Below are 27,517 nucleotides of genomic sequence, written 5' to 3' on the forward strand. Positions count from 1 at the left end.
TTATTTAAGAGCGAGAAGAACCTTGCCCACGGATTTCCCCTGTATCACATGAAGGAAGGCATCATTGACCTCATCTAGCTTGAAAACCATTCCTACATATGGTTGGATGCACCCTTGCTGGCAGTACTGAAGCACTGAAGATAGGCTCTTGGAGAAGACGGGAAAGTTCATTTCTTTGTATTGACCAAAGTACAGGCCCCTAGCAGAGATATTCTTCAGGCGCAGAAGGTTGGCTGGTACAGAAGGAATGTTTCCTCCAGCAAATCCCACTACCACAATCCTGCCCTCACATGCCAGGCAGCTTCCTCACTGCATCCTTCAGGCTGCCCTGACTGTAGTTCACGCTGGACTGCGCACCCCTCTGCATCGCCAGCCTGCACTTCTCGTCATTCCAGCAGCAGCTATATCACCTTGGCCTGAAGAAATTTGTTGCCACATCACCGCAAGGCCCGTGGCTCCAGCTGCTGCCGTCACTAAAACAATTTCTCCAGGCTGGGTACGGGCCCGATGCTCAAGAGCAAAAATCGCAGTGCCATAAGTTATACGGAGGACAGCAGCTTCTTGTAGGGAGACCTTTTCTGGAATCTGCCACAGGTCCTCGTGAGGCCCAACGGGGCGGGGGCCACCTCTTCGATAGTCAGGGACTACTTCAGCTCTGCGCAAATCTCGGCACGGTAGTGCCGGCCGCTGCCCTGTCCTGCTCTCCTGGAGACCCACGCCCTAGGGAGGCACTGTCTGCAGAGCACCGCTGCCATGGCCAGGCCGAGCGAGGGGCCCACTGGACATTTCAACTCATTCTCCTCTACTCTCAAAAAAGATGTAAGAAAACTTTTATTTTATATTCCTATCAGTTGTAGCACACAGGATGGTTAAAGGAAAGGATTTCCTGCTCTCCTATCCCCAAATCCACTCCTTTCACAAATATTTTTGCTCTTTGTGTTTTTGAGGTCATTATCTGAATTAAGGTAAAAGAAAAACAAGTGGAGAGAAGGAGTTTAACAGGTAGTAAAAGAAGACAGGTATTTTCAAGAAAAATAAACCTTTTAATTTGCATTTCAGAAGACCACAAGCAAAGCAAGTCCCTAAAACATGAAGAATAAAAAACAGACCCCTTCTACATACATTCCCCTTCTCTTCTTTTTCCCAGCTTCTTCATTTCCTTCCTGAATTTTCCATCCTGAAAGGCTTTTAGATGGGACAGAACAAGGTCGCTGTCCATGCAGAGAAGAAGTTTGGTGTAGGGCATGAGTCCTCAAACTCTATGGTTAATTGAGTATTCCATCTACTGATCATGCACATAAGAATGTTTGAATTCATCTCGTCATATGACTGCTTTTTGAGGAAGAAAGGAAGGGGGTGAATATGCTTATAAGTACTTGAGATAGAAGGTGAGATATTGAGGGCCTTGGCTTTGACTGACACTAAAGCTTCAGAGAAGGAAAAGTTGCTCGATTTAAAAAATATAAAAAGAAGGTAAGTTGTTTTGTTGTTTTTCTTGCTTTCTTGCCTGCTCCTTAAAGGAAGTTACAGAAAGGAGAGAAAGGAAGAGAAGAAAGGAGAGGCCAATAAGGCAAGAAAGGCCGAGACGGGTAGAGGTTCTTCGCAGTGGCAAAGCAAAGGGCAGATATTTTCAAATGGGTAACACCTACGTCGAGAATTAAGTAATCTGTTTCACAGTATTGTAAATTTCTCCTCAGACTCCACTGTGCAGCCCTCAATAAATCAATGCTTTCTATGGACGATATGGAGTAAAACTAAAGAGATGTGAATTTCATATCTGGGTCAACATATGATAACATATGATAAGAATTCAGAAGGAGCTAAAAAGCCATTGCAATGTAAGACTCCTGAAAATTAGCATAATTCTAGGTGCAAGGTTTTGTATTTTCACAAGCTATGGTTTTAGCAAGCTTGAGGTCCAGGTGTATCTACTAGGGCTTGAACTGCAGTTCAACCACTTTATTAGCAATATTACCTTGAGTAAGCTAATTTTTCAGAGACTTCATTTCTTATCTGTAAGATAAACATAATGGCAGTGCCCCCATTGTGTGCCTAGAGCTCAATAAGCACCTATTAATTTTAGCTGTGTAAACTTTAAAGTGCTTGGCAAATGGGTTTGCTAAGAGCTGGGACTCTTGAAGAGCTACTGCTACAAAGTGAAAAATGCAAACACTTTATTAAAGACGCATCCTTTGCTATTGTGAGTAGTGCCGCAATAAACATATGTGTGCATGTGTCTTTATAGCAGCATGATTATAATAAAAAAAATAAAAAAAGAAGCATCCTTTAAACCAGCTTGAAATTTCCTTGAAAATCAAGTCTCTCTTGTGTTGTAAAGTAGTCCCACTATGACCTTCAGTACCCCATGGAAGGGACAGTGATGTTCCAAGAATTCTTTTCTCTCAGTCCCTGGTGTACAGTTGCTTGAGTACCTACAGAAATTGTAAGAGGGGTCATAAAGAGAAGAGTTAATTTGTCCCCCTCCAAAAATTTGCTAATATATATATATATATATATATATATATATATAGTCTGATTTTACAGGTTGGCTGCTCAGAGAGAAAACTGTAGAGCAACAAAGAAATAACTGGAACTGAGTGCTAAAGACAATCAATCCCAATAGAATGCTGAGGTGGTAGATCAGACCAATGAATCTTCAATGCACAGTGCTGCCACCCGCAACCAGGCCTATGGAATGGCTGGTGCTCCCCTAACCTGGTGCTGAGGTGGTGAAACAGTACCAGGACCAAAGATCTACCTCTGGATCCTTTACTGTGCCCTTGATTAAGCCAGCACAGGATCTGATTTTCCCCAAGCAGGCAACTTCCCAACCACACAACCTGGCTCCCTCTAATGGAAGTGGATGTCTGGTGCTGCTAGATCTCTATGTGTTGCCCTAAAGTGTAAGAAGAACAGAGGTACACACTGTTGGTACTGCTTCTGTATATTTCAGTTTCTGTTAATAAACCCAATTCCAAAGAACTTGGGATGTATGTGCAGCTTGGCTATTCATCTTTGCTTATTCTTATTAGGGCTCAAGGGAGTCCTCTACTTTTTGGACAATTGTTTTCTGTAATATTAGCTCTACAGTTAGTTGAACATTCCATCTGCTAATCATAAAAAAAGGCAAACAACACAGTGAGAGAGAAGGTATGAAGTTCGTGGCTGACAGTTTACTGTAGTTCTGCACAGGAGAGTATCTGATGGGATTAAATTTAGGAGCAAAAGTAAGTGCCACTTTCTAGTTACTAGCCTTGAGCTTTTTCTGGCACTGAACCATTTCCACCTCCTGTATATCTTCTCTCAATTGTCTTGTCCAAAGACATGATTATTACTTTAATTAACTCCTTTCTTGGATATTTCTTATTAAGACAATCTATTTTAGCAGAAGTAATGATTCCTTCCTGTAGTTTTGCTAAGAGAAATAACTAGTAATTTTTACAAGCTTATTTATCAATGTTAGCAACAACAACCAAAAAACATGAAACATAAAGTTAATAGCTAGATCTACACAATATTTGGAAGGGATCTAGATTATGCCCAATATGACTCCATTTGTAAAGATTATAAAAATTTCCCACTTATAAGAAAGTGAAAATTGCAAGCAGATTGCACATCTTTAAGGACATAAAGAATAATCATAAGAGGGATCTACAAGCCAAGTAACAGAGGGTTGGCTGAGAGCTGAGGATAGATACGTAAAGTAAAAGGAGCTGGGGAAAGGCAGAAAGAATGGGCTATTTGAGCTAAACTCATAAATTTATATTTTTTCTTTACCAAGAAGATAGCTTCTCTTGTCCATTGAAGAACAAGAACGACAAAAATATGTGAGATTGAAAGTATACTCTTTTAATATGGAAGAGTATAAGTTGAACACTTACCAAACACCATGCACAAAAATTAACCCCAAATGGATTAAACACCTAAATGCAAGACTTAAAACAATAAAACTCTTAGGAAAAAAACATAGGGCAAAAGCTTCACAACACTGGATTTCGCAAATATTTCTTAGATATAACAAAAAAGACACAGGCAACAAAAGAAACAAAACTAGATAAATTAAACTTCATTCAAAATGTTTTAAATTTATGCATCAAAATTTATTACCAAAAGAGTAAAAAACCCACAGAATGAGAGAAAATACTTGCAAATCACACCCGACGAAGGGTTGGTCTCCAGAGTATATAAAGAACTCCTAAAACTCAACATAAAAACAATTTACAAATAGTCAAAGGCGTTAAATAGGCATTTATTCAAAGAAGATACATGAATAGCCAATGAGTACTTGAAAAAGTGTTCAACATTACTAATCATTTAGGAAATGCAAATCAAAACCACAATGAGGTAATTGCCTCATACTCGTTGGCATAATTACTATCAAAAAGATAGAAAATAACAAGTGTTGGTGAGGATGTGCAGAAATTGGAATCATTGTGTGTAAAATGGTACAGCCATGGAAAAACAGTATGGAAAACAATATGATGGTCCCTCAAAAAATTAAAAACAGAATTACCATATGATACAGCAATTCCACTTCTATGTATATATCCTAAAGAATTAAAAGCAGAGTCTTGACCATGTTCATAGCAGTATTCACAATACCTAAAATGTAAAAGCAACCCCAAAGTGTCCATTAACAGATGATGGATAAGAAAAATGTGATATATAGATAGACACACATACACACACACACAGTGGAATATTATTCTGCTTTTAAAAGGAAGGAAATTCTGTAATATGCTACAACATGGATGAAACTTGAGGATATTATGCTAAGTTAAGTAAGCCAATCACAAAAAGACAAACTGTATGTCTCTGCTTATATTAGGTACTTAGAATAGACAAAATCAGAGAAACAAAAAGTAAAATGGTGGTTGCCACAGGCTTCAGGGGAGGTGAAACAGGAACTTTTTGTTTAATGGGCATAGGATTTCAGTTTGACAAGATAAAAAGAATTATGGAGATGGATGATGGTGATGGTTGCAAAACACTATGAATGTATTTAATACCATTAAACTGTACAGCTAAAAGTGGCTAGGATGGTAAATTTCATGTCACGTGTATTTTGCCATAATTTAAAAATTGGAACAAACTATTAAGAGCTTGCCACCTATGCCATAAGTGTTCAAAGATAGTGTAAATGACAAAAATATGTGCTAAAGACCATTGGTTTTCAATGACTTACATGAGTTTATCTTCCATACATCTCATAAATGTCAAGATTTCCTAAAGGTCTTGTTTCCTATTGGCACCAACAGCTTCAGTTTCCATATATAGAGTGTTGTACTAATTTACATTCCTACCAACAGTGTATGACTTACCAGATATACACAGCACATTTCATCCAACAACCGTAGAATACACATTTTTTTTTTTTTTGAGACAGAGTCTCGCCCTGTCACCCAGGCTGGAATGCAGTGATGCGATCTCAGGTCACTGCGGTCTCTGCCTCCCAGGTTCAAGCGATTCTCCTGCCTCAGACTCCTGAGTAGCACACACGCCCAGTTAATTTTTGTATTTTTAGTAGAGACGGAGTTTCACCATGTTGGCCAGGATTGTCTCAAGCTCCTGACCTCATGATCTACCTGCCTTGGCCTCCCAAAGTGCTGGGATTACAGGCATGAGCCACCATTAGCAAAATTAACCAAGAAGAGAGAAATTCCAAATAACCTCATTAAGAAATGAAACGGCATTAGGAGATATACCGAATGCTAAATGACGAGTTAATGGGTGCAGCACACCAACGTGGCACATGGATACATATGTAACAAACCTGCACATTGTGCACATGTACCCTAAAACTTAAAGTATAATAATAAAAAAAAAGAAATGAAATGGAAGATACTACAACTGACATCACTGAAATAAAAAAGATCATTCAAGGCTACTATGAAAATCTTTATGCACATAAACTAGAAATCCTAAAAGAGATGGATAAATTCCTGGAAAAATACAACTGCCCTAGCTTAAATCAGGAAGAATTAGATACCCTGAACAGACCAATAACAAGCAGTGTGATTGAAATGGTCATAAAATTACCAACAAAAAAGAAGTCCAGGACCAGATGGATTCACAGCAGAATTCTACCAGACATTCAAAGAAGAATTGGTACCAATCCTTTTGACACTATTTCATAAGATAAAGAGGGAACCCTCTTAATTCATTCTATGAAGCCAGCATCACCCTAATACCAAAACCAGGAAAGGACATTACCAAAAAAGAAAACCACGGTCCGACATCCCTGATGAACACAGACGCTAAAATTCTTAACAAAATAACTAGCTAACTGAATCCAACAACATATCAAAAAGATAATCCACCAAGATCAAGCAAGTTTCATATCAGGGATGCAGGGATGGTTTAACATATGCAAGTCAATAAATGTGATACACCATATAAACAGAATTAAAAACAAAAATCACATGATCATCTCAACAGATGCAGAAAAAGCATTCGACAAAATCTAGTGTCACTTTATGTTTAAAACTCTCAGCAAAATCAGCATACAAGGGACATACTTCAATGTAATAAAAGTCAACTATGATAAACCCACAGCCAACATAATACTGAAAGAGGAAAAGTTGAAAGCATTCCCTCTGAGAACTAGAACAAGACAAGGATGCCTACTCTCACCACTCCTCTTCAACATAGTACTGGAAATCCTAGCCAGAGTAATCAGACAAGAGAAAGAAAAAAAAGGGCATCCAAATTGGAAAAGAGGAAGTCAATACTATTTTGAATAGGAGTGGTGAGAGAGGACATCCTTGTCTTGTGCAGTTTTGAAAGGGAACACTTCCAGGTTTTGCCCATTCAGTATGATACTGGCTGTGGGTTCGTCATAAAAAGCTCTTATTATTTTGAGATACATTGCATCAATACCTAGTTTGAGAGTTTTTAGCATGAAGGGGTGTTGAATTTTATTGAAGGGCTTTTCTGCATCTATTGAGAGATAATCGTGTAGTTTTTGTCATTGGTTCTGTTTATGTGATGGATTATGTTTATTGATTTGTGTATATTGAACCAGCCTTGCATCCCAGGTATGAAGTTGACTTGATCATGGTGGATAAGCTTTATGATGTGCTGCTGGATTCAGTTTGCCATTATTTATTGAGGATTTTTGCATCAATGTTCATTAGGGATATTGGCCTGAAATTTTCTTTTTTTGTTGTGTCTCTGCCAGGTTTTGGTATCAGGCTGATGCTGGCCTCATAAAATGAGTTGGGGGGAGTCCCTCTTTTTCTATTGTTTGGAATAGTTTCAGAAGAAATGGTACCAGCTCCTCTTTGTACCTCTGGTAGAATTTGGCTGTGAATCCATCTGGTCCTGGGCTTTTTTTGGGTGTAGGCTATTAATTACTGCCTCAATTTAAGAACTTGTTTTTGGTCTATTCAGAGATTAAACTTCTTCCTGGTTTAGTCTTGGAAGGGTGTATGTGTCCAGGAATTTATTCATTTCTTCTAGATTTTCTATTGTATTTGTGCAGAGGTGTTTATAGTATTCTCTGATGGTAGTTTGTATTTCTGTGGGATCAGTGGGGATATCCCCTTTATCATTTTTTATTGGGTCTATTTGATTCTTCTCTCTTTTCTTCTTCATTAGTCTGGCTAGTGGTCTATTTTGTTAATCTTTTCAAAAAACCAGAGCTCCGGGATTCATTGATTCTTTTGAAGGGTTTTTCGTGTCTCTATCTCCTTCAGTTCTGCTCTGATCTTAGTTAGTTATTGTCTTCTGCTAGCTTTTGAATTTGTTTGCTCTTTCTTCTCTAGTTCTTTTAATTTTGATGTTAGGGTGCCAATTTTAGATCTTTCCTGCTTTCTCCTGTGGGCATTTAGTGCTATAAATTTTCCTTTAAACACTTCTTTAGCTGTGTCCCAGAGATTCTGGTACATTGTGTCTTTGTTCTCATTGGTTTCAAAGAACAAACTGTCACTGTTTGCTGGCGATATAATTGTTTACCTCAAAAACCTTAAAGACTCCTCCAGAAAGCTCCTAGAACTGATAACAGAATTCAGCAAAGTTTCCTGATACAAGATTAATGTACACAAATCAGTAGGTCTTCTATACACCAACAGCAAACAAGCAGAGAATCAAATAAAAAAATCAACCCCTTTTACAATAGCATAAAACACAAACACACACACTTATGCCTAACCAAGGAGGAGAAAGACCTCTACAAGGAAAACTACAAAATACTGCTGAAATAAATTATAGATGACACAAGTAAATGGAAACACATCCCATGCTCATGGATGGGTAGAATCAATACTGTGAAAATGACCATACTGCCAAAAGCAATCTACAATTTCAATGTAATCCCCATCAAAATACCACCATCATTCTTCACAGAATTAGAAAAAAAATTATAAAATTCATATGGAACCAAAAAAGACACTGCATAGCCAAAGCAAGACTAAGCAAAAAGAAAATATCTGGAGGCATCACACTACCTGATTTCAAACTATAATATAAGGCCATAGTCACCAAAACAGCATGGTACTGGTATAAAAATAGGCACATAGATGAATAGGACAGAATAGAGAACCCAGAAATAAACCCAAATGCAGCCAACTGATCTTTGACAAGGCAAACAAAAATAAAGTGGGGAAAGGACACCCCTTTCAACAAATGATGCTGGGATAATTGGCTATCCATATGTAGGAGAATAAAACTGCATCCTCATCTCTCACCTTATACAAAAATCAACTCGAGGTGGATTAAGGACTTAAATCTAAAACCTAAAACTATAAAAATTTTAGAAGATAGCATTGGAAAAACCCTTCTAGACATTGGCTTAGGCAAGGATTTCATGACCAAGAACCCAAAAGCAAATGCAATAAAAACAAGCTAAATAGCTGAACTTAATTAAACCAAAGAGCTTTTGCATGGCAAAAGCAACAGTCAGCAGAGTAAACAGACAACCCACAGAGTGAGAAAAAATCTTCACAATCTATACATCTGACAAAGGACTAGTATCCAGAATCTACAATGTACTCAAACAAATTAATAAGAAAAAAACAAACAGTCCCATCAAAAAGTGGGCTAAGGACATTAATCGACAATTATCAGAAAAAGATATACAAATGGCCAACAAACCCATGAAAAATGTTCTACATCACTAATGATCAGGAAAATGCAAATCAAAACCACAATGCAATACCACCTTACTCCTGCAAGAATGGCCATAATCAAAAAATCAAAAAGCAGATGTTGGCATGGATGCAATGATAAGGGAACATTTTTACACTGCTGATGGGAATGTAAACTAGTACAGCTACTATGGAAAATGGTTTTTAAAGAACTAAAAGTAAAACTACAATTTGAGTCAGCAATCCCACTACTAGATATCTACCCAAAGGAAAATAAGTCATTATACAAAAAAGATACTTCCACACACATACTTATAGCAGCACAGTTCACAACTGCAAAATCGTGGAACCAACCCAAATACCCATCAATCAACAAGTGGATAAAGAAACTGTGGGGTATATGTATACAATGGAATACTACTCAGCCATAGAGAGGAATGAATTAATGGCATTTGAAGCAACCTGAATGAGATTGGAGACTATTACTCTAAGTGAAGTAACTCAGGAATTGAAAACCAAACATCATATGTTCTCACTGATAACATGGGAGCTAAGCTATGAGGACGCAAAGGCATAAGAATGATGCAGTGGACTTTGGGGACTTGGGGAGAAGGGTGGGAGTGGGGTGACAATTAAAAGACTATATACTGGGTACAGTGTACACTGCTTAAGTGAGGGTGCACCAAAATCTCAGAAACCACCACTAAAGAACTTACTCATGTAACCAAATACCATCTGTACTCCAGTAACCTAAGGGAAAAATAAGAGAAATGTGGAGTATCTACTCTGGATCCTTCTGTGGAAATTGGAATGTTATAAGTGACTATGAACTAACTCTCTTGAGTGTTATCCTCCTAGTAACTCAAACATGGAGAACTAAACTACTGGCAGAATCAGGATGGAAATAGTTTTTGGTGTAAAACTAGTTCCTATGGCTACAGAAGAAAAGTAGCTCTCACACAGAAAGAACCTAATGCGCAGGACCAACAGAGGACACCCTCTGAAAGACTGAGCATTGCAAATGGTTCTCTCTTGGTCATGGAAAAGTATTGTTGTTCATATCGTTTACATCTTCCACCATCTAAACTGCAATTCCATAGAGTTACCCAAATCTTTGCACAAGGCCTCATAGAGCATTATATGATATTCATGTAGAACATGAAGCACTTGCCTTTCTCAATGTACCTTCTTGGAAGCAGCAACTCCTACTGAGGGCTCTGTGTCTGGAAGTCCCAGGAAGAGATCAGCAGAGAAAAAGGTGGCCCACCTAGGAAACAGAAGCAGCAAGGGAAAGCACTTGATACCAATGAGTACCAGCTGCAGAACACCTCAGACCACAAATGAGACCCTCTACCCACCTATCATTTGTCCAGGAAGTATCAAAATGCTGCAGAGCCAGACCTGATTTTCAGCTTATATTCTGACCCCCAAGAAATGACTACTTTAACTGGAAAGGAACAAAATAAAATCCTGCCCATGGTCTCAGCCCTCCAAGGAGAATGCTCCTGGCTGTGAGAGTGCAGATGCAGGACTGACCATTTAAGTTAGATGGAGAGCAGCAAGGCCATGCAAACACACAAAAGTGATTTCTCTGGAACAAACATAGCAGGCAGCCAGGATTTTCAGAGCAGATTGGAGTGAAGTGTGGCATTTCGTGAAAATCAATAGGTGAAGATATTGTGTTGAAGGGAAACATGGAGTAAAATAAGAGACAGAGTGATAAATAGTAAACCCTTATACAAGAATGCAGCCATGGCAGAGATTATATTCTCTAGTTGTCACCGATCTTTTTTGTAAACAATAAGCTCCAATTATAACCAAAAGACAGCAGTTCCTAGCCTCTGTTAGAGCAGACAGTTGCTAAGTGGGTAAGTTCTGGCCAATGAAATGCAAGCAGAAGCACTCAGTGGGACTCTTGGGAAGGCTGATTGAAGCTATATGCCTCTTTGTAAGTCACTGTTATCCTTCCTTTTTTCTTCCTGTGTTCTGTAACTTGGACATGACAGCTGGAAGATCAATAACCTCCTAAGACTATGAGGTGACCTTCAAGATGGCAGCACATGCTGGGATGCAGGAGCTAAAACTGAGAAAAAGCCTGACTCTGATGACTATGGAGCTACCAAATTCACTTTGCACTATTCTATCTCTGGATTTCTTTTGCAATAGAGAAAAATAAACATCTGTTATTATATTTAAGTAACTATTATTTTAAGTTTTCTGTAATTTGGCTACACCTAATCCTAAGTGATATAATAACTTCTGGCATGACTGTCCTACAGCATAGAATCTGTAGGACAGTAATGCCTAGAAGACACACAAGTGAACATCAGCGCAAGTCAAGGAAGTGTACAGACCAGAAAGGAACTGTTAACTTGGGTATATACTGTTGTTACTGAGAAATATCTAAGTATAGGATTCAAAGCCTGTGTACATTTACACATAAAATATGTTTATAGAAAATCATATCGTTTTTATTCCAGAATATAAGTTCTGTCATTCTCAACAAGTCTTTTTGTCATCTTCATAAAGTTTAGAGATAAAGAAACTCACCAGTAGTTATAGGGACTGGAACTCTGTCTCATATGTTCAAGTATCTGGTGCCTATAGTGAGCTATCTGGTGCCTCTAGTGAGCTAAAACACACATCAGCAGCACAGTCTATATAAATATATAAAGCTGGACCACTAACTAGTGGCTAGATCTGCAACACTGACATTTAAAGACTTATTCCTAAGTATGACGTGTTTCTCAGTCACCATAGAAAACAATGCAAAGTATAAGGCATGGTCTCATCCCTTAATCTGCTTACTTACATTTAATTATGTGCTGGGCATCTACGATGCATGGATACATACTAGACACTAGAGACAGAAAGGTTTATAAGAGGAATTCTCTGCACTCAAAGAACCAACAATTTAGAAAGAAATAAACAGTATTATGAAAGGGAAGGGCCTTAGAATTCATAGGAAAGGAACTGATTGGTCACACGAGAGTAAGGAAATGCTCCCATACAATGACACATTGTAAAAATTCATTTAGCTCACCAAGAAACTCTAGGTACAGGTAGTGTGGGGAATACCCAGGCAGGGAAAGTCATGCATAAAAGCAGGAAGATTAGAGAGGACAAGGTACATTTAGAGTATAACCAGTTTGTTGAATGAGTGGCATTTGATGGGATATACACAGGCAACATCATTTTTCTCCCATCATGGAGTTTAACATGCATCTCTGGATCTTCTCTGCCCCTAGCCCTTTATTGCCATCATGGGCAAAACCGATCACTTTTCAGTCACTGTCAGCTATAAAAATAGTTTCAATTTCAGATATTAAAAATTATAGGCCACATAAATCAAAATCTTAGTCTAATCAAAATTTAGTCTAATCTAGTCTAGAACTGTTTCAGGCATAAAAGAAATGCTCAATAAATGTTCATTGAAGAACTGAGTTAATCACACCACATTTGCAATCTCTCTCTTCTCCCCAGCTCATGACTCCCAGACCTGCAGTAGATAGGGAGCTTGGTCTGTTTTCTCATTTCTCCTACTCTATCTTTTCCCTATCCTTCCAAGCTTCCCGAGTGTAGGGAATAAAGAGAAGAGGATTCAGAAGACAGGGGACAGAGGTCTTATTTGGCCAGTGTGTTTGTGTTTCTCTCTTGGCTGACTCCAGCTGGATAGCATGCTCTTTATGGAGAATGTTCAAATGCTGGTTGTTTCATGAAATACTAGGGAATCCTTTAGAGATCTCCCTGATTTCTCTAGAGACTTCTTCAGTGTGTTTATTTCAAGAAGACAACTCCCTCCTCTGCCTCCGATATTTGGCAAACCCCATCAAGCTCCTGCCCCTGAATGTACACTCTCATACAGATGGATCCCCCTCACCTCTGCAGGAGTTAGTTACTTCCTCCACACCATCCACTTGGCCCATAGGAAATTCTCACAACCTTGCCCTGACAATGCTGTTTCTATCGACTATTGCCTTGTTGCCTTCATATTGGTACTTCCCTCAGCCTACTGCCATTCAAATTCAACAGGGGGATAAAAATTACCAGGCTCCGTGTTCACATATGTTTCTAGTCCCCACAGGATATTTTCCCTAGGAATCCAATTCTCTGTTTCTGTACATTCCAGAGCCCAAGCCAGCAATTCCATAGTACACTGAACAACTAGCAAGGTTGTAAGATTTGGGGTTTCTCTCTTTCAGACACCTCTGATCTCTATGACAAATACTCTTGATGACTCCTCACATGACTTGGGGAAGAGGATGTGGTCCCTCTGATTTTCACGGAGAGAGGGGAAATACCATAGCATCATTTACCACTAGCAATTCTCCTAATTTCCAATCAACAGTTTTTTAAATTTGTAATTTTCTGTTGTATAGGCTGGAGGTAGATTATGGAAAATGATAGTTACAAACCCATTTTGCTATTAGAAATGTCTGTAGAAATGTTTAGCAGCTCCCTTTAGAAGTTGTAAATACTGATCACCTACCACCTTCAAACTTTAGCAGAAATTCTAAGACAACAAGAAAAGTCCCATTGTACATTCACTAGCATGGGCATTATCTATGTTCAGCTCAGTGTGCCAGGAGCTTACGGTATAAACTGGAGAGTTCCCAGATACAAAGCTGAATAGCTAAGTAGTGGCTAGATCCTAAAGGATTTTGTATGCCATGCTGGAAAATTTTGGCTCATTTTAAAAGCATTTCAGAACTATTGAAAAGTTTTAAGCAGGAAAGTGAAAAGGTTACATTTGCACTTTAGCATGTATTCTGACTGCATGAGGGAGAATGGATTAAGTGTGAGCAATATTCAAATCTGACCAGTTGTAGAAAGCTGTAGCAGTAATCCAGGAAGAAGATGATCACCCCCTAAGCTCAGGAATTGAAGATGCCATGAAGAGGTAGAAGAAAGAGATATTTAGATGGCATAGGGCTTCGTGTTTATATGTTAAGGAGGCAGTTGGTAAGTATGAAGAGAGAGTCACAGATGATAACCCTATTTGTGATTGAACACCTGTTTAGATGATGGAGACACTCACCATAATAAGAACCTTGAAAAAGGATGATTTGGCATGGAAGATGATGAACTCAAACTGTGAGAAGGACATGAGCAGTGCAAGGTTGTAAATGACAGTTGGTAAAGAAGGGGCATAGTTACAGTGCGTGCCATACAGGTTCAGAGGAAAGGTAGACTCCGTGGGTCTTGTGTGGGCGGAAATGTCCTTGGGAGGAACAGAGATTTGTCTTGCACCTCTAAAATCAGGAAGGAGGTCAATAGATAGAGGGAAAGAATGAGGACATTAATGATAAGGAAACATCATCAGCTAAGTCACAGAAGCCAAAGAACCTTCATAAAACTGCTGCCACACAGATTGGTGATGAGATGTGGTACTTAACAAGCTGGTAGAAATTAGTAAAGATCTGCGTTTTAATAGCAGATACATTCAGAATACACAAAATACTGAGGGAAAGCAATAAACAACCCTATTTCTCTCCTCTGGATTACTACATTCAGCATGAATAGCATAGGGCCAAGTTCACTATATTTTGCATAACCTTTTCCTTAAAATAAGACAAGTCTCTCTTTCCTATCTGGCAATTTGATGGTGTTTATCATAAAGAAGTATATTAGTGAATATGAATACTTAAAGCAGGAACAATTTAACTTGGAAGGTATATAAAGCTTTTAGAACAGATATTCATGTCTAACTACTCTGCTATTATTCTTGGAAGGAAGGAAGGAAAGAAGGAAGGAAGAAGAAAGACAGAAACAAACAAGTGAATTAATAAATAAACATTCATAAAAGGAGAATCTGTAGAATTTATTTGGACTATTCAGAAGTCTTTGACAGCATTATTCAATAAAAACTGCTTTGAGAATTTAAATTAATGTAGATTTATGGTATAAAAGATGCTTTGTCATGAATGGGGAACTGGTTCAATGTCAGGGGAAAGGGGACAGTGATAAATGGGCAAACTGTTTAAAAATACTGACGTGATTCACATGTATTCATTTGATTTTGTCCATTCAGAAATCCTATGGAAGCTATATTATTATTGCCAATAACGTGATGAGAAATCTAAATGCTGAAGACCAAGAAAATATCTCTAACTGAATCTGGAAAGGATTGCATTAACTTTATGAATCAAAGAAAAGTTTTATGATAAGGTGATACTTAAAAATCACTTGTAAATCTGAGATTATGACCTGTAAAATCTCGGGAATCTATTTTCCTCAGAAGAACACATAGAAGACAATGCTACTTCTACTAATTCAATCTGGTTCTTTTTGACTTTTATAATAAGAGCATTAACCCATAAAGCATTGACTTTTAAAGAATATAAGCAATATAAGAATCAGAATATGGCACTAACTATGAGCAGAGGTATTTGATTCCCTCTTTTCTTTGTGAACTTTTCATTAATACAGCTAATAACAAAAATAAAAAGGAATCCCACTAGCTATTTTCAGTGCCTTTTAATGACTTTTCACATTGCCAAACAGTTCCGTCAGTGGAAACTCAGATTATTCCACCGAGACAGAATGATGAAGTAGGCAGTAGAAGTCTGTTACATGTAGCTGAAGAGAAAGAAGCAGAGTTCAGATATGATACTGATACAGTAGCCCGAGTAAATCCAATTACTTGGGACAATCAATTTCCAAATTGGCTATCAGGCCCAGCTAGGACTAAGAGTTTGCTGAAAATCCAGGTTGTTTAATGTTTTGGATTTAAAGAACCCTGCAGAGCATTCCTGTTAATGGAGCTAATCAAACTTGTTAGGCCATAGTGACAACTACACTTACACAACAACATTGTGGTTTTGCTTCTAGCTTCCATTTTAGCTGAGCTTAGTGAAAATGGGAATATAGACTTAAGGGAAAGCCAGTTGGACAAATACCACAGTATATTCAATATATCTGAAGTTTCATTTTTTCATATATTGATTTTCTTGCTACATAAATTTACTCAACTCATTCACTTGACCACATTGAACCATATCTTTCCAATTTGAAAAATGTAGATAGTTAAGGATAGTATGTGATGTTTCACAAGAGAATGAAAATTCCGTTAACATAAAAAACTCCAAAATTTCTCAAAGGAAGCTTTATCGAGATAGCATACACCAGTAGAAAGAAAGAGGGCCACATGTCTTGCAATTGCCATTAAAGAGCAGCTCTTAGCTGATGGCTCAAAATGTGTTCAAATTCAAATATTGTAACAGTGAAGTAAATGTAAGTAATGAAAATAATCTGAGCATTATTTTAACTATTTCAGAAAGTCAGTAAGTGTATTAAACTCAGCTTCCTCTTTCTTGTTTTTATTCCTTTTAGAAAAGTTTCTCCAATGCTACTTTCAAGGAATAAGGCTATCACCCAAAATACAAACTTAGTATTTGGAAAATCATGTAATCCTGAAAAGAGAACTCTTCATAGTATAATAGTTGAGCATCAAAAATGAAGTAAGTTATTTGTATCCAGCCTCTGCTCTCTGCTCTGTATTTTTCTCTCTCTGAGCCAATGTCTGACTCTCATATTTGTGCACACAGGTACAGTCATATATGTTCCTTATTTTAACTTTTCTGATGCTATTAACCCCTTTAATGGCTTTAGTCATTTTATTGTTTTAAATGAGGTTATGCATTATATCCTTTGTTTATTCTCTATATTTTATCGTTTCCCCCCTTTCCCTTGTAAAACTCCTCCACTATGGAAGTGAATCTCTATTCCTGACAGAATATAGAAGGCTCAAGGCAATTCACGGTGGCACAGACCACCCAGCACTGCTCATGGCTGCCCGTTCTGGCTTTCAGTGAGTGTAGCCAGAGGCAACAGTAAGTGAAGACACATCTACAGAAAAATAGAAGGCACTTTCATGTTCATTACCTTATTTCAGCTGGAAAGCAACTCTGCAAAGTTGGTAGGATAGACATAACATCTCCATTTTACACATGAAAAAAGGGAGGTCTAAAGTAGTCAAGCAGATTGCTCAAGTATTGAGAGCTAGTAATCAGTGAAGTCAGATCACAAAAAAATTAGTGTTCTTTTACTAAACTACAAAGTTTCCCTAAAGTACATTACAAAAGAAAGGATCTCAGCCTGGGATATCAAGACATAGACTTGGGATTTCCATTTGTGGAGGACAAGAAAAGGAGAAGGAGTAAGAATAACTCCAAATTTTTACCGGAGCAAGTCCCCCCAAACTTCTTTATAAGTTGTCCAGTTTCAGGTATTTTTTATAGCAATGCAAGAATGGACAATACAATGTGGAAACTGGGAAAACAACACACTGTTGAAAAAGCATTGAGCCTAAAAGAAATTAAAAGGAAATTAGAAAATACCTGGGGAATCTAATGGAGATGGTTAACTATATGCAGCTAGGAAGTGGCACTTCTACTGAGAAAGACCAAAATTTCAAGTAAACCAACATAATTTGAACAGATCTTCAGAGAAAACGAGAATGGATGGAAATGTGATACAGATACTGAGACTGAAGAGGGAGGAAACTGGGACCCCTGCATGGAGTACCCAAATGCTAGGTTTAGTTCCCAGCCCCAAACAGCTCTTGAGGAAGGGGTGAGTAAAGGGACTGTGGGACTTCCCACTTTCACCATGGACCTCTGGGATCCTAGCTACAGGAGACTCCAGGTCCCTCATGGACATTTGACCTGGTAGGCAAACCTGCCCAGACAGACAGAGACAGGGCTTCAGCCAGCACAGAACTTGGGGCTTCCATGTGTGGGGCAGCTCCAACAGAGCTTGGCCATAGGCATTCATTTCCCAGGACTCCTTATCTCCCTCTGAGAAGCTGTAGCCTCAGCTGACTGCTGGGCCAGTTGAAAGTAGAGCCAGCTTCCCTTTGGGTCTGGGCCACATCTGTTCTTCTGGCCCTCCTGCCTATCAGATTCTCCCAGGGCCCATGTCTGGCTACCCCAGAAGAGTATGGGCCCAATACAGTCACTGCTGTACAAGCTAGGTGTTTTGCTCCACCAAGTACATTTCTGTTGTCCTGTGAACACTTCAGATTTTCCAGTGCATCTACACCCAACCCTCAGTGTCCAGAGGATGAAGCCACAAGACATTCCCAGCATCCCAGGCTGCACTGTGAAGCTTGAGAGTGCCAAGCTAAAATTTGTGGCTGGCATTTAATTGGGGAAGGAGCAAAACACCCTCAGAACACTGAGAGGGATGAGACATGTAGTTCTGTGGGCTGGCACAGGAGTAGGGCATGCCTCTTTCTGCAGGGCCAGTCCAGAAATGGTGTGAACTGTCTTCCTGTATGGCTTCTACAAAAGTAAGCCCCATAGCGTGAAACACCTAATAAAAGAAAAGCAAATACAGTGCCAGTGATTGGAGGGGACTCCCCAAGGCCCAGGAGTAGACCTGGTGAGAGGGTCACCTCTCCTCCCCCAACACCATATAGTATGGCTGCAAACTTGAGGAAATACATAGGAAACACAAGGCTAAGCAAGTCTATCTTCCAGCAGTTACTCTTTAGCATCATCTATTGGATCACAGCCCAAATTGCAACACCAAAAATATTTTGCTAATATATCCTCCTATGAAACCAAGGGCAAGAATTCAGCCACAAATAAAAATCCTGCACAGAGCCTTGTCCCTCTAAAAACATTTTTAAAAATCCAACTGACTTCACTACAGTGAAGTTGGCATTCCTTTAACTTACACCACAGTTAAAGGAACAGCAACCCTCCCAGATGAGAAAGAATCAGCACAAGAACTCTGGCAATTCAAAAATCCAGACTGTCCTCTTCTCCAAGCAATACCACTGGCTCCCAGCAATGGTTCTGATATGGTTTAGCTGTGTCCCCACCCAAATCTCATCTTGAATTGTAGCTCCCATAATTCCTACATGTTGTGGGAGAGACTGGGTGGGAGATAATTGAATCATGGGGGTGGTTTCCCCCATACTGTTCTCATGGTACTGAATAAGCTTCATGAGATCTGATGGTTTTGTGAAGGAAAACACTTTCCCTTGTTCTCATTCTCTCTTGTCTGCCACCATGTGAGATGTGCTTCTTGCCTTCCTTCATGATTGTGAGGGCATCCCCAGCCACGTGTAACTGTGAGTCCATTAAACCTCTTTTTCTTTATAAATTACCCAGTCTCAGGTATGTTTTTATCAGCAGCATAAAAATGGACTCATACAGGTTCTCCACCAGTCTGAAATGACAGATAGGGTTCATAATCTTAATGACAAAGAAGCTCATTAAGATACAAGAGAAAGTTGAAACAAAATCCAAGGAATCCAGTAACATGATCCAAGAGTTGAAAGATCAAATAGCCATGTTGAGAAAGAAGCAAACCAAACTCCTAGTGTTGAAAAATCCATTATAAGAATTCCATAATACAATCTGAAGTATTAACAGTAGAATAGACCAAGCTGAGGAAAGAATCTCAGAGCTTGAAGACCAGGTCTTTCAATCAACTCAGTCAAACAAAAATTAAGAAAAAATAATTTTAAAAAATAAACAAAATCTCCAAGAAACATGGGATTATATTAAGAGACTAAATCTATGACTCATTGGCATTCTGAGTGAGAAGAGAGAAAAAGCAATTTGAAAAATATATTTGATGACGTAGTCCACAAAATTTCTCCAATCTCACTTGAGATTAAAGAAACACCTTCATTAAGAATTTATAAAGATCTCGAATTAACAGTCTAACTTAGCACCTAAAGGAAGTAGAAAAACAAAAATAAACCACCACAAAGCTAGCAGAAGAAAAAAATAATTGAAATTAGAGAAAAATTGAGTGAAATTGAGATGCAAAAATCCATACAAAAGATGAAAGATTTTTTTTTCAGAAGAATGAACAAGATTGGTAGAGTGCTAGCTAGATTAACAAAGAAAAAAGAAGAGAAGATACAAGTACAAGCAGAAATGACAAAGATGGCATTACAGCTGATCCTATAGGGAAAAAAAGATTCTCAGACACTACTATAAAGAACTATGCACACAAATTAGAAAATCTAGAGCAAATTGATAAATTCCTTGAAACACACATTCTCCCAAGATCGAATCAGGAAGAGATTGAAACTCTCAATAGACAAATATGTAGTTCTGAAATTGAATCAGTAATAAAAATTCCAACAACCAAAAAGAAAATCTCTAGACCATATGGATTCATAGCCAAATTCTACCAGATCTATAAAGGAAATGTGATATCAATCCTACTGAAACTATTCCAAAATATTGAAGAGAATGGGCTTCTTCCTAACCCATTCTATGAAGCCAATGTCAGCTTGCTACCAAAACCTGGAAGAGAAACAATGCAAAAAGAAGGCTTTAGATCAATATCCTTGAAGAACATGGATGCGAAAATCCTCAACAAAATACTAGCAAATCAAATCAAGGAATATATTAATAAAATTAATTCACCACAATCAAGTATGCTGCATTCCTGGGATGCAGGCCTGGTTCAACATATGCAAATCAGTAAATGTGATTCACCACCTAAATGGAATCAAAAGCAAAAACCATATGATTCCAATAGACATGGAAGAAGCATTCAATAAAATCCATCATCTCTTTATGATAAAAAAAACTCTTAACAAACTGGACACCAAAGTAGCATACCTCAAAATAATAACAGGACATCTATGACAAATCCATAGCCAACATCAGATTGAATAGGCAAAAACTGGAAGCATTCACTTTGAGCAATGGAACAAGACAAGGATGCCCTCTCTCACCACTCCTATTCAACATAGTACTGGAAGTCCTAGCCAAAGCAATCAAGAAAGAGAGGAAAGTAAAAGGCATCCAAATAGGAAAAGAAGTAAATTTATTTCTCTTTGCTCATGGTATGATTCTGTGAAAGGCTCAGAAGACTCTGTGAAAGGCTCCTAGAACTGATAAATGACTATAGTAAAGTTTCAGGATATAAAATCAATGTACAAAAATCAGTATCATTTATATATATATATATCAATAATATACAGACTGAGAGTAAATCAAGAAAATAATCCAATTTACAATTGCCACAAGTAAAATGAAATGCCTAGGAATACATGTCAACAAGGAGGTGAAAGACCTCTGTGAGAAAAACTGTTGATGAAAGAAATCAGAGGTGACACAAACAAATAACAAACATTATATGCTCATGGATTGGAAGAATAAATACTGTTTAAATGGTCTTACTGCCAAAAGAAATTTATATATAAGTGCCTGTCAAACTACAATGTCATTCTTCACAAGATTAGAAAAGCTATTCAAAAGTTCATATGGAACAAAAAAGAGCTCAAATAGCAAAAGCAATCATAAGCAAAAAGAATATAGCTGGTGGCATCACATTGCCCAACTTCAAACTATACTATAAGCCTACAGTAATCAAAACAGCAAGTTATGGGTAAAAAATTTAAAAAAAGAAGAAAAGAAAAAGTAGGCACACAGACCAGTGGAACAAGACAGAGAACCTAGAAATAAAGCTGCACATCTCCAGCCATGTGATCTTCAAGAAAGTCAATAAAAACAAAGAGAAAAGGACTCAGTATTTAATAAATGCTGTTGGGACAACTGGACATTTGTAGGCAGAAGAATGAAACTGGTCTCTGCCTTTTACTATACATAAAAATTAACTCAAGATGGGTTAAAGATTTAAATGAAAGACGTCAAACTATATGAATCCTAAAAGAAACCTAGCAAACACCATTCTAGACATTGGACTTGGGAAAGAATTTATGACCAATTCCTCAAAAGTGATTGCAACAAAAATAAAAACTGATATGTGGGACGTAATTAAACTAAAAAGTTTCTGCCTAACAAAAGAAACTATCAACAGAGTAAACAGATAACTTACAGAATGGGAGAAAACGTTCACAAACTATACATCTGACAAAGGTCTCATATCCAAAATCAATAAAGATCTTAAATAAATCAACAAGAAAAAAGTAATCCCATTAAAAATGGATCAAGTATGTGAAAAGACTTTACCTCTCAAAAGACATATAAGTGAGCAATAAACATGAAAAAATGCTCAACATCACTAATTATTAGAGAAATGCAAATCAAAACCACAATGAGATGCCATCCCACACTAGTCAGATTGGCTACTATTAAAAAGTCAAAATATAACAGAGCTGATGAGGCTGCAGGGAAAAGGGAACACATACACCATTAGTGGCAATGTAAATTAGTTCAGCCACTGTGGAAAACAATTTGGAGATTTCTCCTAAAACATGAAACAGATCTACCATTAGAACCAGCAATCCCAGTACTGGTTATACACTCAAAAGGAAATGAATCACTCTCCAAAAAGGCACATCACTTGCATGTTCATCATAGCACTATTTACAATAATCAAAGACATGAAATCAACCTAGGTGCCCATCAACAGTGATTTGAAAAAAGAAAATGTGTTACATATGCATACAGAAATACTAGGCAGCCATAAAAATAGAATGAAGTAATGTCTTTTGCAGCTGTAGTCCTTTATCCTAAGCAAATTAGCACCAGAACAGGAAACCAAGTACCAAATGTTCTTACTTATAAATTGGAGCTAAATATGAAGCACACATCTACATAGATATGGAAACAATAAACAATGTGTAACAGTAAGCATGTGGAGTAAGGAGAGGCTGTGGGTTGAAAAACTACATATTGGGCTCTATCCTCACTACCTTTGTGATGAGATCTGTACCCCAAATCTCAGCACCACACAATGTACCCATGTGACAATCCTGCCAATATTCCCCCTGAATGTAAAATAAAAGTTGAGAAGGCAGAGCAGGGTGTTAGAATAAAAGCCTAAACCTTTCATCTGCCCAACAGGAACACCCAATTTTAACAGTATCTGCACACCGAAAAACATAGTCACAAGAACTCAAAATCAGGTGAGCAATCACAGTACTTGGTTTTAACTTCATATTGCTGAAAGGGGCATTGAAGAGGGTAGGAGATATTCTTAAATTGCCAGAGGCACCCCTCTGCCATCCCTCAGCAGCAGCCATGCAATGCAAAGAGTCTAAGCACTTGGGAAAGGTAGAGTGCAGTGACCGGGAGACTTAACATTTTAACTCAGTGCTGCTTTGTCATGCTGTAGAGCAAAGCTGTGCTGGGCTCAGCCAGCATGCACACATGGAAGGAGCATTTGGATCAGATCTAGGCAGAGGGGAATCATCCATTCCAGCAGTCAGAACTTGAGTTTCTCAGAAAGCATCACCACCCTTACTTAGATCCTAAATCAAAGTGCTCTCAGGATCTAAGTAAATTTCAAAGGCAGTCTAGGACAAAAGGACTTCAATTCCTCATGCTTAGCTGGTCTCAGAGCCAGAGGAGGGCCAGGCCATGCAGCTCACAACAATGAATGTGACTTCTTCCTTCTGCTTAAGGAGAGAAAAGCAAGCGTCAAGGGGACAATGTCTTGTATCTTGGATACCAGCTCCACCACCATATGATAGGGCACCATGCAGAGTTGTGAGACCCCAATTCCAGGCTCTAGCTCATGGATGATGTTTACAGACACACCCTGCACCAAAAGGGAACCCACTGTCTTGAAGGGCAGGACCCAATCCTAGCATAATTCATCATCTGCCGACTAAAGAGACCTTGGGCCCTGAATAACCAGCAATGGACCCTGAATAATCAGCATACACAGGGAGCATGCTGTGTCCTTGAGCTCTGAAACTTGCCAACTTTAGTTGGAACCCAGCACTTTCCCAGCTACGGTGGCTATGGTGAGAGACTCCTGTTTGAATCTCTGGGTATACTCTGTATACCTCTTATTTGTATCTCTGGGTATATCCTGTTTGTATCTCTGGATCCTCCCAGGACCTACGGGAACTAATCTTCCTGAATGAAAGATCAGAAATCTGAATGGCTTAGCTACTAGTTGATAATACAGGCCTAGGGCATTGAGTAAACATACGTGGTAGTGGTTACATTGGGCCTTGGGTGACAGCCAGTGCTATGCTGGCTTCAGGTCTGACCCAGCATAATCCCAGTGGTGGTGGCCCCAGGGATGCCTGCATCACCATCACCAGTTCCAGGTGGCTCAGCATAGAGAGATTCTATTCGTGTGGGAGAAAGTAAGAGAAGAGAACAAGAGTCTTTGCCTGATAATTTAGAGAATCCTTCTGGATCTTATCTAAGACCACCATGGCATTATCTCTATAAGTCTACAAAAACCACAGCTTTATTGAGCTTGGGGCTGAAGTCCCTTCAAACAAATTGAAAGCCTTCTCAGGAAGGACAGGTACAAAAAAGCCCAGACTACAAAGACTACAGTAAGTAATTAACTCTTCAATGCCTGGGTGTGGATGAACATCTACAAGCATCAAAGTTACCCAGGAAAACATGACTTCATCGAATAATAAATTACCAGGGAAAAATCCTGGAAAGACAGAAATAGGTGACCTTTCAGACAGATAATTCAAAATAGTTGTGTTAAGGAAAATAAAAAAAAAAATTCAAGATAACACAGGGAAGAAATTTGGAATCCCATCAGATAATTTTAACAAAGATTGATATACTTAAAAAGAATCAAACAAATTCTAGAGTTGAAAAATGCAATTAACATACTAAAGAATGCATCAGGGTCTCTTAATAGCAGAATTGATGAAGCAAAAGCAAGAATTAGTGAGCCTGAAGACAGGCTATTTGAAAATATACAATCAGAGGAGACAAAAGAAAAAATTTAAAAAATGAAGCACACCTACAGAATCTAGAAAACAGCCTCAAAAGGGTAAATCTAAGAGTTATTGGCCTTAAAGAGGAGGCAGAGAAAGAGACAGAGGTAGAAAGTTTATTCAAAGAGATAATATCAGAGAACTTCCCAAACCTAGGTAAAGATATCAAAATCCAAATAAAAGAAAGGTATAGAACCCCAAGCAGATTTAACCCAAAGAAGACTACCTCAAGGCATTTAATAATCAAACTCCCACAGGTCAAGGATGAAGAAAGGATTATAAAAACAGTATAAGAAAAGAAACAAAGCACATACAATGGAAAGCTTCAATACAACTGGCAGCACACATTTAAGTGGAAACCTTACAGGCCAGGAGAGAGTGGCATGACATATATGAAGTGCTGGGAAAAGGAAACCCTACCCTAGAATAGTATATCCAACAAAAAGTTTCCTCAAGCATGAAGAAGATACAAAGACCTTTTCAGAAAAATAAAAGCTGAAGGATTTTGTCAACAGGACAAGTCTAGACCTAGTTCTTATAGGACTAGACCTGTCCTATAAGAAATGCTAAAAGGAGTTATTCAATCTGAAAGAAAGGGATGTTAATGAGGAAGAAGAAATTATGTGAAGATACAAAACTCACTGGTAAAAGTAAGCACACAGAAAAACAAATATTATAGTGCCGTAATCATGGTGTGTAAACTACTCATGTTAAGTAGAAAGACTGAAGAATGACAAATCAAAAATAATAACTACAACAACTTTTTAAGACATAGTACAATAAGATATAAAGAGAAAGAAAAAGCTAAAAGATGAGATAATAAAGTGTAGAGTTATTATTTTCTTTTTGTGTGATTCTTTGTTTCTTTGTTCATGCAATCACTGTTGTCATCAGTTTAAAACAGTGGGTTATAAGATAGTATTTACAAGCCTTATGGTAACCTAAGATCAAAAAACATACATATCTGTGATAAATATTGAAGCAAAAATACTCAACGAAATACTAGCAAACTGAATTTAACAATGCATTAAGAAGATCATTCATCATGACCAAGAGGAATATATCCCTGGGATGCAAGAATGTTTCAACATATACAAATCAATGTAACGTGTCATATCAACAGAATTAAGGACAAAAACCATACAATCATTTCAACTGATGCTGAAAAAGCATTTGATAAAATTCAATATCCTATAATGACAAAAGCCCTCAAAAAACTGAGTATAGGAGGAACATACCACAACATAATGAAAGCCATGTATGATAGGTTCATAATTAATATTATACAGAATGAGGAAAAACTGAAAGCCTTTCCCCTAAGATCTAGAACACAAGTATGCCCGCGTTCATCACTGTTATTCAACATAGTATTGGAAGTCTAAGCTAGAGCAATTAGACAAGAGAAAGAAAGGGAATCAAAATTGGAAAAGTGAAATTATCCTTGTTTGAAGATGATATGATCTTCTATTTGAATAAAGCTAAAGACTCAATTTAAACACTATTAGCACTGAAAAAAATTCAGTAAATGTGCAGGATACAAAATCAACATACAAAAATCAGTAGCATTTCTATATTCCAACAGTAAACTTCTGAAAAAGAAATTTTAAAAGTAATTTCTTTTACAAAAGCCACAAATAAAATTAAACACCTAGGAATTAATTACAGAAGTAAAATATCTCTATAATTAAGATTATAAAACACTAATGAAAGAAATTTAAGAGAACACAAAAAATATGGAAAGCTATTTCATGTTCATGGATTCAATAACCATACTGTTTAAATGTCCATACTACCTGTAATATGTCATTCTTGTATTGGTATAAATCTTTGAGACTGGGTAATTTATAAAGAAAAGAGGTTTCACTGGCTCATGATTATGCAGGCTTTAGAGGAAACATAGCACTGACGTTACTTGGCTTCTGGGGAGCCTCAGGGAACTTTTACTTATGGCAGAAGGTGAAGCAGGAACAGGCATTTCACATGGCAAAAGCAGGAGCAAGAGAGGGGGAGGTACTGCACTTTAAAACAACCAGTTTCCAAGAGAACTCACTCACTATCACAAGGACAGCACCAAGCCATCAGGGATCCACCCTCATGAACAAAACATCTCCCACCAGGCCCCACCTCCAGCATTGGGAATTATAATTCAACATGAGATTTGATCAGGGACAAATATCTAAACTATATCACTCTGTCCCTGCTACCCCACCAATCTTATGTTCTTCTCACATTGCAAAATACAATTATACTTTCCCAACAGTCACCTAAAGTCTTAAATCATTCCAGCATTAACTCAAAAGTCCCAGGTCCAAGTCTAAACTCTCATCTGAGACACACTTCCTATCTGTGATCCTGTAAAGTCAAAACAAGTTATTTATTCTAAGATACAATGAGGTTATAAGCATTCCCATTCCAAAATGGAGAAGTCAGCCCAAAGGGGCTTATGCAAGTTCAAAATTCAGCAGGGCTGTCATTAAATTTTAAAGCTCCAGAATAATCTCCTTTAACTACATATCCCATATCCAGGGCACGCTAATGCAAGAAATGGGCACCCAAGACCTTGGGAAGCTCTGCCCCTGTGGCTTTGGAGGGTTCAGCCCCAATAGATGCTCTCACAGGTTGTCAAGTGCCTGCAGCTTTTCCACACTGAGGGTACAATCTGGTGGTGGATCTACCATTCTGGGGTCTGGATGACAGTGGCCCTCTTCTCACAGCTCCACTACGCAATGTCCCAATGAAGATTCTGTGCAGGGGCTCCAACCTGACATTTCTCCTCTGCACTGCCTTA

At 38.1% G+C, this 27,517-nt stretch overlaps 1 pseudogene; it reads right to left on the reverse strand.

The window, feature by feature from the left end:
* On the reverse strand, positions 1–27,407 carry LOC116476486 (quinone oxidoreductase-like protein 2; annotated as a pseudogene).
* Positions 27,408–27,517: the final 110 nt, after the last annotated feature.

This window comes from Hylobates moloch, unplaced genomic scaffold (assembly GCF_009828535.3).
Source record: "Hylobates moloch isolate HMO894 unplaced genomic scaffold, HMol_V3 SCAFFOLD_2, whole genome shotgun sequence".
Classification (NCBI taxonomy): Eukaryota; Metazoa; Chordata; class Mammalia; order Primates; family Hylobatidae; genus Hylobates; species Hylobates moloch.